Here is a 19,707-nt window from a genome sequence, read left to right as displayed (position 1 = left end):
AAAAGCTTGTCCTTTCCACATTTAAATCTTTATTGTATTTCCTTCCAATATTGTATCTTTTACTCTCTTAACACTTACAAATATAGCTTTATGATTAGATATTTATATAGCTTTTGATGTAATTTTATAATAGCCCTTGGTATTAGGTTTAATGTAATAGTTTATAAGTAGATATTATTATCAATAATTTCCACATTTTATTTATGGAATTATAATTTGCAATATTTAAAAACACAGAACCTTATTTAAATATATGTGCTCTTAAACCTTATTTAAACATATGTGTTTCATAGTGCTCATATACCTAAGTACAAAAATAATTGATGTTTGTTTCTAGAGATGACAATTTATTAGTGATTTATGATATTCTTGTTCAGATGTGTAGACTCCATAGCAAGATCAGAAAGCATTCATTGCATATGTTGTACAGGAGATTTTATTCTATACTAGTTATGGATAGCTCTTCATGAGGATAAATTACTAGACCTTCCAAGATACTAAGTTTCCAGCGTAGTCAACTTACCAAATAACCAGTTAATCTCCTCTAGAATAGTACCATTTGAAGTATAAATGTCTTTTGTAGTTGGGTGGTTGAATATCCAGAGGCAGAAATAAATAGATCACCTTGGAAAGCGGGGATTTATTCTGTTCTTCTCATGAATAACCTTCCCTCTTACTGGCATAGACATTTTGTTTATGTGTCCATTATGCTGGTTTGAGAGTGATAATTGTGAACAAATAACCAAAGACCATTTCCTGAATCATTTTGTCTATTTGTGTGTTTGCTACTCTTTCCAGACTAGATATTTGAAGCATATTAGCGTCCAGTATGTTACTAAATTAGTACACAGTATTTTAGCATCTTCTTGCATATTAAAATATCTAAACAGCAATTTGTATACCAATGTGATATTTTATGAAGTACACAGATGGTCTATATCTCTTTGGAGTATATTTTTACAGAGAATGCAGAATCTCCACTCAAAAAAACAATAATAAATACTGTTGTTTATTCTGCATGAACAAGAACCGTTTCTAATTTTTTTTTTTGTAATGAGAATTGAAAAGAGCATGCAAGCATTGACTGTACACTGTATGCCAGTGGCCTTGTTAATTTCTTCTAGCATGTCCAATAAATCAAATGTGATCATAGCTATTATCTGATTAAGTTCGTGGTGATCTTTAATTTTCTAAAACTGATACTTTTTCTGCAGGGTTCTTTCTCATGAATGAAACTGGATAATTTAAAGGTAAGAATATATCATTTAAGAATTTAAAAATTTCACAAATCCCTACTGGTCATACTCTCTCCACTATTATATCAGTGTTGGCTTGAGAAGGACAGTTTTGGGGCTGGCGCTGTGGCTCAGTGGGTTAACGCCCTGGCTTGAAGGGCTGGCATCCCATATGGGCACCGGTTCTAGTCCCGGCTGCTCCGCTTCCAGTCTAGCTCTCTGCTATGGCCTGGGATGGCAGTAGAAGATGGCCCAAGTCCTGGGACCCCTGCACCTGTGTGGGAAACCCAGAAGAAGCTTCTGGCTCCTGGCTTTGGATCTGCACAGTTCCAGCCATTGCAGCCAACTGGGGAGTGAACCATCAAAGGTTCACTTTCTCTTTCTTTCTCTCTCTACCTCTCCTCTCTGTGTAACTCTGACTCTCAAGTAAAACAAATGAATTTTTAAAAAAATAAAAAAAAGAGAGAGAGAAGGGCTGTTTTAGAAATGGAAACATGCCTTATCTCTCTGTGATGCCTGTTACCCCACAAAGAGCTGTTAATCCATCGATAAAAAGGGAGTAAGAGGTACATGTGTGTCAAGATAATGTACAGATTCTCTAGGTTTCAGTGTCAACAAAGACCTTGAGTCCAATAGGTTAAAAGCCTCTCCCCCCACAGAGGAAGTTGTTTTCCTCTGGTTGAAAGTCTGCAAAATTTTTTAGGGAAGTATTTGGGAGAATTTTACAGTAGAGAAGTTTATGCTTCCTAGAGACTAGTGTCGCTCCCCCTCTTCGTGGAGGAACGACACAGGACCCTGCGCTGTTCTTTCCGTCTGCTCGGCCCTCCCCGGGTTTGCTGCTGGTTCTTCCCGGGTTGGCTACTATCCCTTCCACCTCCGTGGAAGGGCAGTTCCCCCTGGCCGCATTCCCCACTTCCGCAGGGGAGCAGCACACCGCCGGCCGGCTCTTTCGGGGGCTGCACGGGTTCCCTTAGATGTTCCCCATAGATGTTCCCTGGTGCATGCCGTCTCTCTCCTCCTTTATAGTCCTCCTCCGCCAATCCCAACTCGGCTGAGTACGCTGCTCTCCAATCAGGAGCAAGTCCTACAGTTAATTGGTTGAACTGGAGGCAGCTGTGCGGAAGCTGTTTACTTCTCTCCCAGCGCCATATTGTGGGAGAGCAGATGCATAGAATAAGTCTTAATTCCAGTAACAGTCTAGTCCGGTTTGCTCCCCACAGATCCCCCTTTCTTTTTATTTTTTGGCGTTGATACGCGCCTGTCTTCGGTGTCCCGCAGCACACACTCTGCTGTACTTGCTAGAGTTGCCACAGGCTCTTACAAGTCCTATCAATCAGGAAAACCGAATCCGGGTCCTCTCTTCGCCATTGTGAGGAGGTTTTTAGGCGCTGATGCATGCCTGTGTTTGGTGCCCTGCAGCGCATGCTCTGCTCTGCTAGAACTGCCTGCAGGTATACAAAACCTATCAGGCAAACCGAATCCAAGCCTTCTCATTGCCGTATTGTGGGGGAGACTTATTAGTGTTGGTTTGTGCCTATCTTCGGTGACCTGCAGCTCATACTCTGGTCGAGCTTTGCTGGCGCTTACCGCCTTAAATCAGGCAGACCGAATCCAAGCCTCCTAATTGGCATGTTGAGGGGAGGCCTTATTTTTCTCTATTTCTCTATCTCCGGGCATTCCTACCTCTCCCATTTCACTTCTATCTTCCAGCATTCCCATTTCTCTTTTACTTCACTTCCAAACTTCTGTTTCTCTTATCCCTGCGGCTTTCCGGCACCTCGCCCCGCCGGCGGGTTCCCGGCTCTGCGCCGCTTCAGCCCGCGCGCCTCTCTGCGCGGCTTCCCGGCTTTGCGCGGTCCGCGGTCTCCACGCTTAACCCTTTCGCGTCTGAACCACGGCCTACGCCAGCGTTCCCTATCTATTCACGCCCCGTGCTCTCTCTGCACGCGGCGGCTTCCGCGAGTAACACAGCGTAGCTTGCGTCTCCGCCACTAGGATTCAATCTAAGTTCCCCGGGCTAGCCTGGCGAATTCAACCCAGCGTACGTCTCCGCCCCACGATCTGGCTTCCCGTCCTTTGCTCCCCGGGCTAATCAGACGGATCCCAATCTGGCTTGCGTCTCAGCTTCTAGTTTCAACTTTTCGCCCCCTATTCCCGGGCTAACTTGAGAACCCCAAAGTGGCTTTCGTTTCCGCCTCGGCCTGCCCCCCGCGGCTTCAATTTCCCTAACATTTTTCTCTACCCGGTATGTTTCCCCAAGTTTTCTTCCAACAATATTCCTCCCTCATTTCTCCTGGCCTCTCCCCACAGTCCGCGTCCGAGTCTGTTTGTTCTAGCTTTCACTTTCGCTTTCGACCTTAAAGATTTCTCCCAGCTTCCCCCCGTAGTCCGTATCCGAGTCTATGCCTAGGCTTTCAATAGCTTCTTCCGGCTCCTTTTTCGTCCGGCTTTTCCCTAGGCTGTTTGCTAGTCTCTCTCTCCGGTAATTTCCACTTCTTCCCGTTTCTTCCCTCCTAAGTTTCCTATCCGAGTCAGGTTTCCTATCCGAGTCACGGCACCATTATGTCGCTCCCCCTCTTCGTGGAGGAACGACACAGGACCCTGCGCTGTTCTTTCCGTCTGCTCGGCCCTCCCCGGGTTTGCTGCTGGTTCTTCCCGGGTTGGCTACTATCCCTTCCACCTCCGTGGAAGGGCAGTTCCCCCTGGCCGCATTCCCCACTTCCGCAGGGGAGCAGCACACCGCCGGCCGGCTCTTTCGGGGGCTGCACGGGTTCCCTTAGATGTTCCCCATAGATGTTCCCTGGTGCATGCCGTCTCTCTCCTCCTTTATAGTCCTCCTCCGCCAATCCCAACTCGGCTGAGTACGCTGCTCTCCAATCAGGAGCAAGTCCTACAGTTAATTGGTTGAACTGGAGGCAGCTGTGCGGAAGCTGTTTACTTCTCTCCCAGCGCCATATTGTGGGAGAGCAGATGCATAGAATAAGTCTTAATTCCAGTAACAGTCTAGTCCGGTTTGCTCCCCACAACTAGACCCTTTCTTAGTTGATATGTATTGTACATAAAACCTGGATCAGAAAAGGAACTGGATAGGAAGCCATGACTCGTTAGGATCATTACTATCATACTCCTGGCCATCTATTATGTTTTTTGTTTCTATATTAGAGATGTGAAGAATAACCATTGGCACTGATTTGCTCCTAAACATGTCATACTCTAGCAATCATCGTTACAACTCTCAGGGGATCAAGGTACCATGGCTTTCTTGCATTTATATAGCCATTGAAGCCTCTTGTATGTTGGCATTTAAACAACTTCCCTTAGCACCTATTACTTGTGCATGTGAAGGGGAGTATCATTATATATAGGCGTGAATGAGCCAGATCAGATCTGTGAACTGTCAGACCTAGTCTGCGCAGTAGAGTCAGTACTGAACTTCTTAATGATGCTCTGACGTATTATTCCTTGTAACAGTGCATCCCTAATGCCCTAAATGAAGGATGAGTTTTGACCTTTCATAGTATATCCAACCCAGAATTCCCACTTCTTCATCCTCTTTTTTAGGCCTTCACATCTATGTCAGCTTTCTATTGCTTCACAATAAAATAGTTTAAAACTTACCACCTTAAAACAGGGAAGATTTATTATTTAAGCCAGTTCTGAGAATCAGGAATTTGAGAGGGTTTTTCTAGGCAGTTTGGACTTGGGGTCTACTACAAAATTGCAGTCAAGATACCAGCCAGATTTGAAGTCTGAAAGCTTACGTAGGGCAGGAGTATTTTGCCCAGGGTAGCTCACCCTCATACCTGGGAAATGAGATTATAATTACTATCCAGAGGATTTCGTGTTGAACCATATGGTTCTCTTCATAGACTGTTGGAATTTTGCTCAAGAAGCATTAGCTAGTTTCCAGCAAAGTGATCAAAGAAAAGGTGTCACAGAAGCTACACTGTCTTGTATGATTTAACTCTGGAAATCATATTCTGTTGGTTGCTCTAACCAATCATGATTAACACACTGATGGATGAGATTATGCAAGGGTACAGACTCCAAGAGGGTAAGATCATGAGGAGCTCTCTTGAAGGCTGACTGCCACGGTCTGCTTTGTGGGCCACAGCATCCACATTTCTTCCACATTACAAACACCCTTCTATTCAAGTATCCCACAGGTCTGGTCCATTACAATACAAATTCAAATTCTAGATTTCCACTACCTATATCAGGTCCCATTGTGGATGAATTTCCTCCAGTATAATTATTTAAACAATGTTCCGCAATATAGTTCCTCTCAACCTGAAGTCTTTAAACATGATATGTCATCTATTCAAAAAATAATGACACTTTTAAAAAGTTTTATTCATTATTCTGTGATCAAAGCAGAGACTTTCACAATGAGTAAGGCATTACTTTCATTGGGAACTCAAAAGTAAGTAAAACTGTTAAAATATGAACATATTTAAAAGAACACTCAAGTGAGACATAATGGATCGATTCAATTATTTATCATGCAGCAATATGAATGAGGATTTACTTAAATTTACTGAGGGTCAGACAATATTACTTGTAATTCTATATAATACCTTGGGAGGAAGTAGAAGAGGGACACTACAGCAATAGGTGGTAGATTTTTTTTTGAAATTCCCACTCTATAAGTATTTCTATAATATAAAATTTCAAAAATAATGTCTGAGGTTCACACTCAACAACATGCTCAAACAAATAAGAGGCCTGAGATCTTATGAAATATGTGTTTTTGTAATAAATGGAAGAGGATTAAAAGAACAATTTAAATATAATCTAGATTATTTCATAATATGCTAACATATGTTCAGACTATGAAAAAACATCATAAATTGTTGGGGAAAGAGTGTATTTTTTAAACATTTGTAAGACTTTTAAAATCATCTTTATTTGCCTGAAATTTTGGTTATGCAATTTTGATGTAATTTCTCTCCCTTCTTCATTCCTTCATTATATTTCTCTTTCTTTCTTTCTTCTTTCTTTCTTTCTTTCTTTCTTTCTTTCTTTCTTTCTTTCTTTCTTTCTTCTTTCTTTCTTTCTTTCTTTCTTCTTCTTTCTTTCTTTCTTTCTTTCTTTCTTTCTTTCTTTCTTTCTCTTTCTTTCTTTCTTTCTTTCCTTCCCTTTCTTTCTTTCTTTCTTTCTTTCTTTCTTTCTTTCTTTCTTTCTTTTTTCTTTCTTTCTCTCTCTCTTTCTTCTCTCTTTCATCCACTCTTATTAACTTATTTTCTTTCTTTCATTTTCTTATCCACATATCCAGTCTTTTATTTCACAAATAATTATATATTTGTATTTGTCAACCAGTACAGAATTGAAGTTAAGGTAATGGAATTCAATTCTCTATGCAGTTACTAAGAGAGGCAACTTGGGCAAGAACTCCAAATTTCAATTTCCTGATTTATAAAATAAAGTCAGTTGGAGTACTAATTCCATTTATGTACTAGAAGAAATATAAAATATTTTTATGGAACACTATCATTATTAGAAAAATAGAATAAGTTATTTTTGTTTTATTTTATGCTATTTAACAATATCACATTTCCTGGTGCTCACATTCCTGTATAAATCCTTGCTAAGGCAGAATTGTTTGTTCTGTAAGTGAATATATCCTTAATCATCTCATGGTATTATAAATTGTCTCTGTTATAGATCTTTTTGAGGGCTTTTGCAACATGCAGGGGAAGAATTCAACTGTTTTTCTCTTTTAACTTCATTAAGTGAACATTGAGGTTAACACAAAGGTGTAATTAAAACAGAAGACCAGGGGAAGTATGTATGAAAGTATGTTAATATGTTTTGAAGCTAATAATGAAACTGCCTATATGATAAGCTTATTAATCTTTAAAGGAATTTCAAAGATTAAGGATAAAGTTTTCTTGTTTATTCAATGCTCTCTAGAAAATTTTAAAATGTACTATCCTCATTCCAGAAGTGATGTTTAAATTCCAGTGCCTTAGAAAATTAACTCCTGTGCAAGTACTTTTTAATGAATTATTATTTATAATGAATGGTAACTTAATCCTAAATTGACACAAAATAGTAAAATTCTGATGCAGTGTTTTTGTTTGAATTTAATATTCCCTATTTGAAATAGTATGCTAAATATTGCAAATACATGAAGCCAGATTAAAAATATTTAGGATAAATATTAATGTTTATTCTAAATATGGAGAAAACAAAAGTCATTTCAAAGTTAAACAGTATTTCATAATCTGACTAAAGAGTAGTTATCCATTGGAGTTTAATTTAAACTATATTAAAGTAATTTATGATGGATTTTATCTGTAAATTACCAAAATGTAAATATGCATTTGCAATAAAAAGTAGAATCTGTTTATTGAAATAAGTTTAAACAACTTATAATTGCAAGAGTATCAAATTGGTAATGTAAGGTTGTAGACAATCCTGAAAGTTGGTCAAAATACAACACTCAACAACCTTCAACAGACCACTTTCTAACATCTGAAGTCAAATGCTACTTGAAACAAGATAATATCCTAATATTATCGAGGAGCATTATAACACTTCTGTATTAACTTAGTCCGGGAAGCAGTCTTTGCTATGCATCAGGGTGTGTATGGTACAGCAGGCAGACTTTCACCCTTTGCCTCTTTACTTCCAGTGCAGAGAGTTAAATCCCTCCATGCCATGCTGTGTAGATCTGCTTTAAGCACACATTCCAGAATAATAACTGTCTATGTTAATGTACCCTGGGATATCTGATCAATGATCTGCTAATTTTGCAAAGTTTCACAGGTTCTTTTACAAAGGTTCTTAGGTCTGATGGGAGCTCAAAGCAGACCTAGCAGCTGCAATTGTCTCAGCACCATTTTTTCACCTGCAAATAGTAAAAGGAGCCTGAGTAATTCCATTGCTTTTTCATGTGAGTGAGAAAGAATATACAAAGTCAGGCAAAGCAGGGTTATTAGTTACAGATTAGTAACAAGCACATACAGCAGCTTAGGGTCCAGTTTGCAAGGCTCAGGAAAGCTATCCATGGTGGATGGATCCTCAGCTATGCATTTTCTTATGATACCACACCTGAAGGACCCCAAAGGCACTCATTTCTGAATTTAAGACTCTGGATGCAACTTGGTATAATGAGCTCAAGCATCACAGAATATCACATCCTATCAGGAACAAGGATACAGCCCAGGTAGTTCTATATATTTCCTCCTGATCACAGGATGTTGCATTCTCAGGATATTCTGCCCAAGGATTCAAAGCAGTAAGTGGAAGAGCTGGATTAATTAAGGTTGTCTCCTGATGTATATTCTCCAGCATCCCCTGGAAGCAGGTGCTAATGTGGACGAGTGTATGTGTTCAAGAAAGTTACTGATGAGTGTTCATTGAAAAAAAATGATTTATTGAGTAGTCATGTAGCTAAAAGAATGCATCTACCAATCCTAAGAGAACATTTGATGCTAGGAGGACCTTTCAGAGCTGCCCAAAATTTTAAGGAGAGGTTTAAGTGTTTTTATCCTGTGTTAATGAGTAGTTAAATATGACTAAATGGGAAGGGAGCATGAATCAAGCACAACTGATTCCTCAACAAATCAAGATTGCAGAAGAGAGTTCAGCTCTGAGATGACAACCTTTTGAGGAGGGAGAGTCATCAGTTCTTTCAAACTAATTGGGAGGCGGCAGCATTGCCTTACTTGAAATCTATAAGGAGTCCCCTCTTTGTGCTACATAGATGCATTGACTTAGTTTGAGTCAAGAGAAAAGCTACTTCAGGTCAGTGAGGTATGTCCTGGGTAAATATTGTAAAATGAGTATCAATAGACCTAATAAAGATTCATTTCCTGCAACTGATATCCAGGGAACATGCTTCCTTTCTCAACATTTCTGAATTTCCCTCACCCTGGGCTAGCAATGTCAGGTGGCTCACCTAGTGGGGTTATCAAGTCTCACACTAGCGAATTTCAATCACCCATTTATCATGCCCTTCTCAGGTTATAGGTATGGACATTTTTGTTTTTCTATCAAAGTTCAGGAAGGTGGTTCTCAGTATAATTATCAAACATATTTTCCTTACCCTTTTTATTCCTCATGATGAAAATTAATTAACCCTGAGGATATGATGGTTCATTATCTTCCCTGCTGATTCCTTGGCACAGGGGGACCAAAAACATCTTTGCAACCTACGTCTGTCATACACTATTCGAATACAAGTTAAACAAATACCCATTTGCTTGGAATAAGATGTCTTAGAAAACCCACTCTGGCCATGTCTTTAGCACATGTAGGATTTTTCCCATGCCATCAGGCTCTCCTTTTCATGTTGCTGTTAGTTATTCTCAACAGGTCTCATTTGCATTGAATTTACCTCCCTGATGCAATACATAGCAATATAAGGACAAAATTATTTCCATTTTTTATCCGTTATGACAGTGTAACATGTAAAAGCATATATGATTGTATTCTACATGTCACACGTAATTGAAGAGCTATCTTGAGATTCAGCAATTTCTCACTCAGGAAAGCAGAAACTCCAAAAATAAAAAGGCAATGGTTCATGTCTTTTTGCTCTATGACAAAGTATCCGGACTTAAATATTTATTCACTAAAACTCAAGGCTCTAGTCACTACAATGCAGCTTCAGTCACCCCTTCTATATTACAGTAAAGACTAACATTTGGCCTCAGAATATTAACAAATTGAATCTTCACAAGAGAAGTTAACAGAATGATAAATAATATTAGCTTGAAAGTTAAGGATTTGGGTTGAATGCTGCACAACATGTTTCATGAAAGTAATTATAAAACACATGAATGAAAAAGCCTGCTTTATTGTCAATAGATATAAGAGGAGGAAGAAATAAATACATTTTAGAGATTGTGTATTTCTTCTAATAAGTATTTTTTATTGAAAACCTTAGATTCTAAACAAATGATTAGTTTTTAAAAAATGTTTCCATGGGGCCAGTATTTGGCACAGCAACTAAGCAGCCACTTGGGGTGCCCATGTCCTATATCAAAGACCCAGTTCATGTCCTGGCTACTCTGCTTCCTTCCCTGCTTCCTGCTAATGCATACCTGGGAAGCGCAGATTATGATTCCAGTACTTATATCCCCAGCATCCATAAGGGAGATCGGATTAACTTTCTGGCTCCAGGCTTGGACCTAGTCTGGACCCAGCTGTAATGGACAATTGGAGAGTATACCGGTGGGGGGAAGTTCTCTCTTCATCTGTCTATCTACTTTTCTATACAATGAAAATAAATATTTTAAGTAAAATATCTCTATATAATTTTCAGCTGTGATGAACTAATAGGTAGAAAAACAATATTGTTATTATGAACAAATAGGAAACATAAGCAAATGAATATTTAAACAAAAAATCAAACAACATGCATGTATTTTATATTGTGAGAGATATCAAGGTAAATGACACTTAGAGGCCTAAGTCATAGAAAAAACATTTATAAAGTAGATAATAGCATTCTGTACCATGGACCCATTATATAATATTTGTGAACACCTTATATGTGAATAAGTATATGGAGATGCTGAGCAAGAACTATCTTCTATAGGGTAGGGAATGTTAAAAACTTTTTCCATAGTGCTGGAGTACAAATTTTGAAATTTAGAGTGACCAAGCGTTCGTAACTTGAAGAGTGACAATACTAAAGAAAATCAAGGTATACAGAAATGAGGCTGTTAATCTGAACTTATTTATTTTGAGGACTTCACCAGTCTATAAATTGCCTAGAATGTCAGGTGCAGAACTGAACCATGTCATGACAAGGCTTATTATTGAGGCAGGTGAACAGCAGAGTTGAAACCCTGTTGAAATAGAAGAGGTAGCTACATACCCTGATATTTCCCTGGGGTTCCTGATTGATGTCCTCAGGTATGTGGCAATTACTGTCAAAGATAAGGACCACTTAAAGGTTAATTGAGCCTCATGATTGACTTTGGCTATTGTGTTTTGACAATCATCGCAGAATTCCTCCCCTTCAGTTTACACACCTTCCTGTCTTTCTGCTCTTATTTAAGTTCTCTGTTATCCTCACAAGAAATATTTTTTTTGGAATTGCAGGAATACCATGGTTTCAGATAACTGAATAAAACTAAAAATTTATCTTTGCCACTTGGTGCAATGGTAAATTTGCCAGTGTAGGAAGGAATTTGTCTGCCTGGTTCCAGCATGCTATTCCTCCCTGTTCTCTTGTGTACAGCACTCAGGATATGACTGGAGTTTTAATGCTTCTCATACAATTGAGTTTCAAAGGTTTTCTAAGAGGCAGCTTTCCTAGAATTTTAGTAGGTCTTTTTGGCATGTCAGTGAGAAGTTACCTAATGTGGCCCCTGGAATTACAGAGAACTCTTCACTGAGTCTTACCTGTACCTCATTAGGCGGTTTCCTGATTTTTTGACCCTGGACTGCTGCACTTCAGCAAACTTCTACATCCACAAGTTATGTAGAAGTTGAACTCAAGGGAATGACAGTGGAGAGGCAGGAAAATCAACTATACATCCAGTACCATCACGAGTGAAGTGAAAAATCATGACCTGAGTAGAACTTAATACCTGTGGACTAGGGAAGATTAATTTATGAGTTATATATTAATCATGTAGAATTGACAAGGTCTGGAGATAGATGTTAGGATAAGGAAAATGGACAAGCCAGGAAGACAAGCACATCTAATTTTCTGAAAATGAGAGATTATAGTATCCATCACTATGATTGTGATAAAAGAGAGGGACGAGTCTATTTGGAAACATATAATATGAATTCTGTCTTGGAATTTTTGACTTTGAGTTGTCTATGAAATCTGTCCAAATAGCAAGAAGATGTTTGGAAACATAGGCCTGGACTTCAAGTGTGGAATCTGTGCTGAGAATTATAGCATTTATAGATCCCAAATACTGAGTTTGGAGTGGATGATATTTGCAAAAATGATGCAAAATGTGAGAAAAGAGCCTAGTAAAGAATGTGTGCGGGGTGGGGGGGAAGTATCAGAGAATATTTACATAAAAATACATCCTACCATATCTTTAAAACTTAATACAAACTTTCTTTGAAGAAATGATTTACGCACAGCAGTGTTGTCTATAAGTTACTCCTTCTCTCATACTCTATGGAAGGGAAAGGAAACAACATAAGAAAAGGAAGGCCTCCCCAGTTACAATTCATTGTCTTTCCATTGCTTTGCAGACATTATATATCATATATTCTTTTCTTAAGGGTCATGCTATTTGTCTATGACAGTTTTATCTTAAATCTAGTAATTAAATACTAAACAAATAATAAAAGACTATCCTAGAATATTATTTTGTGTATAATCAGTATAGTGTCTTCTAAATTTCAAATTGTTGTTCACTCTGAATTTTTACACTCTTGCTTTTCTCAACATATAAAATTACCAAGAGCGTGGCAAATGTAACTTCTGTCTCTTTGGATAAAATATTCAAATCCATTGCCTTCTTGTCTTTTTTTTTAATTCCTTATGGTCTCTTTACTGATCCCAATCTAAAATAAATTCTAAATTCAGTTGTCTATCCTAGGTTCTTGTTGATTTCTGAGAAACACTGGATAGAACCACAAAACTTGACAGTTTGATAGATAAGAATTATATAATTTTCAATATCAACCTTGGAGTACCCCTCCTTTTATTATTCAAAAATGCCCTTGTCCTCATCTCCTCTAAAGTTAACTTTATAATTTTTTTTTTTTTTTGCTACACTTCCTTTGAGGGAGTAGACTCTACTGCCCTCTCTATGTCCTTACTTCTTCCTGTGCATTCATAGATCTATAAAGAATCTTCCTCCAATCCTATACCTCTAAAGAAACTGCTTTTTATGATTCAGCAATATCCTGCTGGGGATGAAGACTTTGATGAGGTTTGATGTACCCACGCTGACAGAGTAAAGGCATCTCATTCTCTAATGTCAGCTGTGAGGATATCGCTTATCCCTCCTTGGCTGGAAATATGCAATGTGCCATATTACCAGACACCCTCTTTTCATATGCCATCCTGTGTCAATACAAAATTAAAAGTAAGTGGTGTTCTTGAAATAAGAAGCAAGTAAATAGAAGTAAATATTCATGTTGCAGCCATGACTATGAAGATTGAAGAAATATGACCTTTTCTAAAATGGTTTCACACTACTAAATGGAATGATTGTGAATTTTGTTCCTATTGAATGGACAAGAGAAACTTACCTAAAGATGATGAAAACCTAGAGAAACAAATGTCTGAAAAAACATATTGTTTTTCCTTTTTTTAGCCTTAAATTACCTGAGTCTGAGTAAATTTTTACTTAAATGCACATGAATTAATTCATAATAATACATTCATCTACAATAAAATTTTTGGAAATTAAACTTATATTAAGCATGTTAACATATTTCAGTTCATAAAATGCAGCTGTTGTTTTTAATGAAGTCATGATCAACCTAAAAGGATAAACTTTACTTTTATCAAAGAAAAATGAGCAGACTTACTTTAGAGGATATGAGGTACATACGTTCAGCTGACATAGTGCTAAGAAGTGTTAAAACAAAAACAAAAAGTGGTAAGATTTGAAATGAGCAAATGCTTTCTGGGTTTGCTTTTTTATAACATGTAAATAAAATGTGCTCAAACTATTAGTATTGGGTTATATTTTTAAAAGTAATATTGTGGCTGGTATTGGGGCATAGAGGGTTAAGGTGCTGACTGCAATGCCAGCATTGGTTCTAGTCCTGGCTGTTCCACTTCAGGTCCATGTCCCTGCTAATGGCCTGGGAAAAACAGTGGGAGAAAGACCAACTATCTGGGCCCCTGCCACCCAGATGGGGACCTGGATGAAGCTGGGTGAAGCTCCTGCTTCTGGCTTCACCCTGGCCTAGTGCTGGGTGTTGAGGCCATCTGGAGAGTGAACCAGCAGATGGATGCTCTCTCTCTCTCTCTCTCTCTCTCTCTGTGTAACTACAACTTTCAAAATAAATAAATAAATCTTTAAAACTTAAAAAGGAAAGTAATGTTTTCTACAGAGTCAAGAATATATATATATAATAATTGAGTAATAAATTGATTATTTGGTTTATTTTTGTTATAAAATGGATATCATCAAATAGGTAATATCCTAGGTCTTCTGATAGTGTAGTCTTTAAAACTGATCCATGGGGCTAGCATAGGGGCTTAGCAAGTAAACCTGCCACCTGCATCACCAGCACTCCTTATGGACCCCTGATTGAGTATAGGCTGCTCTATTTCTGATCCAGTTCCCTGCTAAAGACTTGGGAAAAGAAATGAAAGATGGCTCAAGTCCTTGGGCCCCCGCCACCCATGTGAGAAACTTGGATGAAACTCCTGGCTCCTGGCTTCTACTTGGGCCTGCCCAGGTCACTGCTACCATCTGGGGAGTGAACCAGTAGATGGAAGATTTCTCTTTCTCTCCTTCACTCTGTCTATAAGTCTGACTTTCAAATACATAAATAAATCTTTGAAAAAATTTAAAAATAAAATTAAATCAATTTATGTAGTTGAATGTAGATGCAATTGTTTAGACAGTGATGCATATATTATGGTGACTTTCACAAAATTTATCCATTTGTTCAAGCAGATACATTGTGATCATATCCAATAAAAAAAAAGGAAAACTTAAGCAAAACTACCTGTTGTATGTACCTCCTGGCATACTTGATCAAGATTTTTGAAGAGGTTTTACTGATAAAAGCAATGTTATCTCCATAAAGGACTTGTGTGTAATCATGCAAGATAATATTAAATAGTCCCAACATTGTTTTAATAGGCATGGAGACAATGAGTAAGAATGGGGGAGGGATCCTTTCCACTGGCTCATTCCCCAGATGTTTGTGACAGGCAAAGGTGGGTGGGCCTTGCCAACGCTGGAATATGGAAACAGCTCTGATTGGGTCTCTCATGAGTGGTATGGACCCGACTACTTGAGCCACTTCCTGTGCATCTCAGAGTCATGTATTAGCTTGAAGCTGGAAACAAAAGTGGAGCAGGGAACTGAACCCGGGAATTCCAGTGTGGGATGTAGGAGTCCCAACCACAAAGTCAAATGTCTGACCCAAGGAAATTTTTTGAACGCTAATCTGTTTGATTTGAAACTGTTTAAAATGCGCCACACTATATTTTTTTAAATCAAGGAATACATTTAAGATAAAATAAATGTCATTGTATTAGCTTAAATTTTCTGTAATCTATCATTTAATGCCATTGGATATTTTGGAGAAGTATATTACTTAGAAAAAGTATCAAAATAATAGAACAAATGCTATTTAACAAAATGACTTATGAAATACAAATTCAAGTAAATGATTTTGAAATAATAACTCAGTTATATTTCAGGGTTTGTCTGAACAGACAGACAAAAGTGTTTCTGAAATTAATTGATTCAGACTCGGTGAATGAATTGTAGGTAAATAAATATATTTTTATGTCCCAAATTTTTCCAGATGATGTTGATTACTGTATAGCACATATAAGTGCATCACACAATCCTGGCTTAGGTTCTGTAGGTTAATAAAAATTCAAAAAGAGAATCAGAACATTAATATCTTTGCTAAATATTTAAAATAAAGTCAGCTGTTTTTCTTTACAGAGATAGGAGTATTTAAAGTACATTATGTCTAAATATCTTATTTTCTATTGCTTTACAGGGTGAAAGGAATTTTTCCATTCTTTTAAAATAGACCATAATTTATGCAGATACTATAAGTACTACCCAATAATGGTCATTTTTTATGGTTTATGAGCTTGGCTCAAATGATTAAAATGTGGATCAAAGTGGCATTTTGTGTCTGTTCTGTATGTGTGTTTGTGTGTGTTTAAAAATAAAATATCAGGGATTGGAGTTCTGGCACAGTTGGGTAAGCTGCTGCCTGGGAGGCCAGCTTCCCACATGAATGCCAGTTGGGGTCCCAGCTGCTCTACCTCCTAGCCTGCTGCCTGATAATGTGCCTGGGAAAGCAGCAAAAGATGGCTTAAGTATTTGGGCCTCTGCCACCTACATGGATGACTTGGATGGAGTTACAGCCTCTGGCTTCAGGCTAGCCCTCTCCTGACTTTGTGACCATTTCAGGAGTGAGCCAGTGGATAGAAGATCTCTCTCTCTGTGTCTCTCTACATCAGTGTGTGTGTGCGTGTGTGTGTGTGTGTGTGTATTCATTTCTCTCTATAACTCTCCTTTTAAATAAACAAATAAATCTTTAAAAATTAAACATTGTAAGTGTTTGGTTCTTCTTACAAAATGTAGAAGAATCTCACGTAAGTGATTAGGTAACAGAATCTAGTGGAAATAGTCTTTGGCCATATTCTAAATATATAAATGATGACTTATAGTTCTTGATGTCTTTTACAATGGATTCTCAGGTTTGTTCATTCATTAATAAATCCTGAAGAAATTCTACCCCTTTCTTATTTTATTAAAATTATGAATTGAGACAACGTTGTGGCACAGCAGGTGAAGTTGTTGCCTGTAACTCTAGCATCCCATATGTGCACTGGTCCATGTCCCAGCTGCTCCACATCTGATCCAGCTCCCTGCTTATGGCATGGGAAAGCAGCAGAGGATGGCCCAAGAGTTTGGGCTGTTGCAACCAAATGGGAGACCCGGATGAATGTCCTGGCCCCTGGCTTCAGCCTGGCCCAGTGTAGGCTGTTGCAGACATTTGGGAAGTGAACCACAGAATAGAGGAATTCTCTTTTTTTCCCTCTCTGTAACACTTTCAAAATGAATAGATAAATCCTTTAAAAATTATTTAGAGGCCATCACTGTGGCATAGTTGGTAAAGCTGCCACCTTGAAGTGCCAACATCCTATATGGTCACCAGTTTGAGTCCCAGCTGCTCTACTTCCAATCCAGCTCTCTGCTATGGCCTGGGAAAGCAGCAGAAGATGGCCCAAGTCCTTGGGCCCCTGCAACCACGTGGGAGAACCAAAGAAAGCTTGGAGCTCATGGCTTCGGACTGACACAGCTTTGGCTGTTGTGGCCAATTGGGGAGTGAATCAGCGGATGGAAGACCTCCCCCCCCCCCCCCCCCGTCTGTACCTCTCCTTGTCTGTGTAACTCTGACTTTCAAATAAATAAGTAAACCTTTGAAAATTATTTATTCACTTATTTGAAAGACACGCAAATCTTCCTTCCCCTGGTTTATTACCCAAATGATCTCAACAGCTAAGGCTAGGGCAGGCCAAAGCCAGGATCCAGGAATTTCCTACTGTTTTCCCACAGGAGTATCAGGAATTCATATATTTGGCCCATCATCTGCTGTCTTTTCAGGCAAATTAAAGGAAATTGGATACAAGGTTGTGCAGCTGTTACTGGAATCAGTACTCTGAAAGGTGAGGCTGGCTTTGCAAGGAGTGTTATTAGCCAGATACTTCACAACACAGGTCTCCATGTCTTTCTTCTAACAAAACATTTAGCGTTGGTCAGCAAAGAGGCAAAGAGCAGGATAGTAGGATATAGATGACATGATCTTTGAGTAAAGGGGAGCAATTGTCAAATGTCTATTAACTATATAGAGATATTCCCAGACTAAGGTCAGTACAGGCATGATCAAAATTATAGAATAAGATCCCAAAATAAAAAAAAAATGGTTTCAGATTATCATAACTGATACTTAATTTTAAAACTTTACAGATTCGTTTTATTAATTCCAAATGCAAGATACATCCTAATGTCATTCTGTGACATGATATCAAATATAGCATCATAGAATTTCTTTATTTTCCAAGTAATTGTTTTCTGTATGAGATTTCTTTCCAGCATAAAAATATAATAATAAGATCATACTATAATTAATCATTCACTTTGTAGATTTCTTACAAACGATAGCTATGGTTTCCACATAAATAGTAACATTTTTTAAAGATGAACATTTTCTCAACTTGAAAGTTTTAAGGAAGGTAAACTCTGCTATACCCAAAGGGAGAGAGTGTGAAGAGAAGCAAAGAAAATCTAGAGGAAAGAAAATCAGTGGCACACTATAGAACTTTGTAACTTTCAGTTCCTGCTAAGTGCTATACTATTATGCATGTTTTAAAAGTACAATCGGTACAAAGCAGGGAAAGTAATTTAGACTGTTAACTTGAAATTTTGATTCCGCTGAATTCAATTCCATATGGATTACATATATGACTGTAAAACCTATCTAGTGAGGCACATCTAAGAGGTCATAAAAACAGTTCTTACTCATTCTGTGTCATCTATTTACACATAAAAGAGCAAGAAATTATTAAGCAAAAGAATACCTGCAGCAAATACACATGATGAAAACACTTAATGTAATGTTACAGAATAAATGAGAAATTTTATAAATAGGTAATATGAAAAATGTCATTTGAAATGCTCAAATAATGGTCTTTCATGTTCTGGGCATTTCTGTTGATTGGTGCATTTGAAAGATAATAATTCGATTTCACAGTTTTTCAGAGTTTATAGAGGTTATCAATATTATAGGATTTGAAATAATAATATAATGATTTTCTCACTATTAGGTTTATTCCTCATTAGTGGGCTAATAATGTAAATCTGACAGGTGCAAATATGCCCTCTGGTATCTTTCCTTAAAGTAAAAATAGCCAATTAACCACAACTGAACATTAAGATTTGAAAAAGTATATAGAAGCAAAACATGATTTGTGAGCATCCACAAGAATATTATGATTAGCACTTAAAAATTCTGTTTGAAACTCAGCAGCCTCTTCTCTCTAATGAAGTTACTATCAAGAAATAAAAAATTCATTGGAATAACCCATACACAAATAATATGTTAAATTAACTTTTATTTTTGTTCCGGTAAGTCAGATACTTATTTTCCCCAAACTTATTATGGTATGATATACATAAAAGGAAATATGGTCATTTTAAGTGTTTCATTTGTAAGTTTTAAGAATTATACAATTGTGTAACCTCACCAAAGTGAAATAAAAATTTTCCTCTATTATTTTGCTATCATGAATCCTGCTTTCCTCACCTTTTCCAGTAATTACTTATTTGCTTTCTCTTACTATATTTTTGCCCTTTATTAAATAAATTTCACATTAATGGAAGAAAACATTCTTATACAGTCTTTTTTGCTTGACTTCTCCATAAAGAAGTCTTCCATTACTGTCATGGAATTTGTTCCTACATCCAGAGTAGAACAAATGGGTTGAACTAAGCACTTTATATAAAGTATGCTTTCATATATGCCCTGCAATATCGCCACCTAGCAGCTGAGCAAAGTGAAGCTGTCTTCCCTGCCCTGGAGTCTCCTGCGCCTCACTGCTTGAGCTTTGAGGTCATTAGTAAAATAAGGGTTACTTGAACATAGACATTGCCATATTGTAATAGCCGAGTTGATCAATGAGATGGCTACTAACTGAGCAATGGGTGGATAGTATATACAGCTTGGAAACTCTGGACAGGGAGGGGATGATTCTTGTTTCGGGTGGTATGTAGTAGGACAGCAAGAAATTATATACTTAAAACAGAGTACAATTTAAAGT

The sequence above is a fragment of the Oryctolagus cuniculus genome, chromosome 2 (assembly GCF_964237555.1).
Source record: "Oryctolagus cuniculus chromosome 2, mOryCun1.1, whole genome shotgun sequence".
NCBI classification, from domain to species: Eukaryota; Metazoa; Chordata; class Mammalia; order Lagomorpha; family Leporidae; genus Oryctolagus; species Oryctolagus cuniculus.
This window is presented reverse-complemented; position numbering follows the sequence as displayed.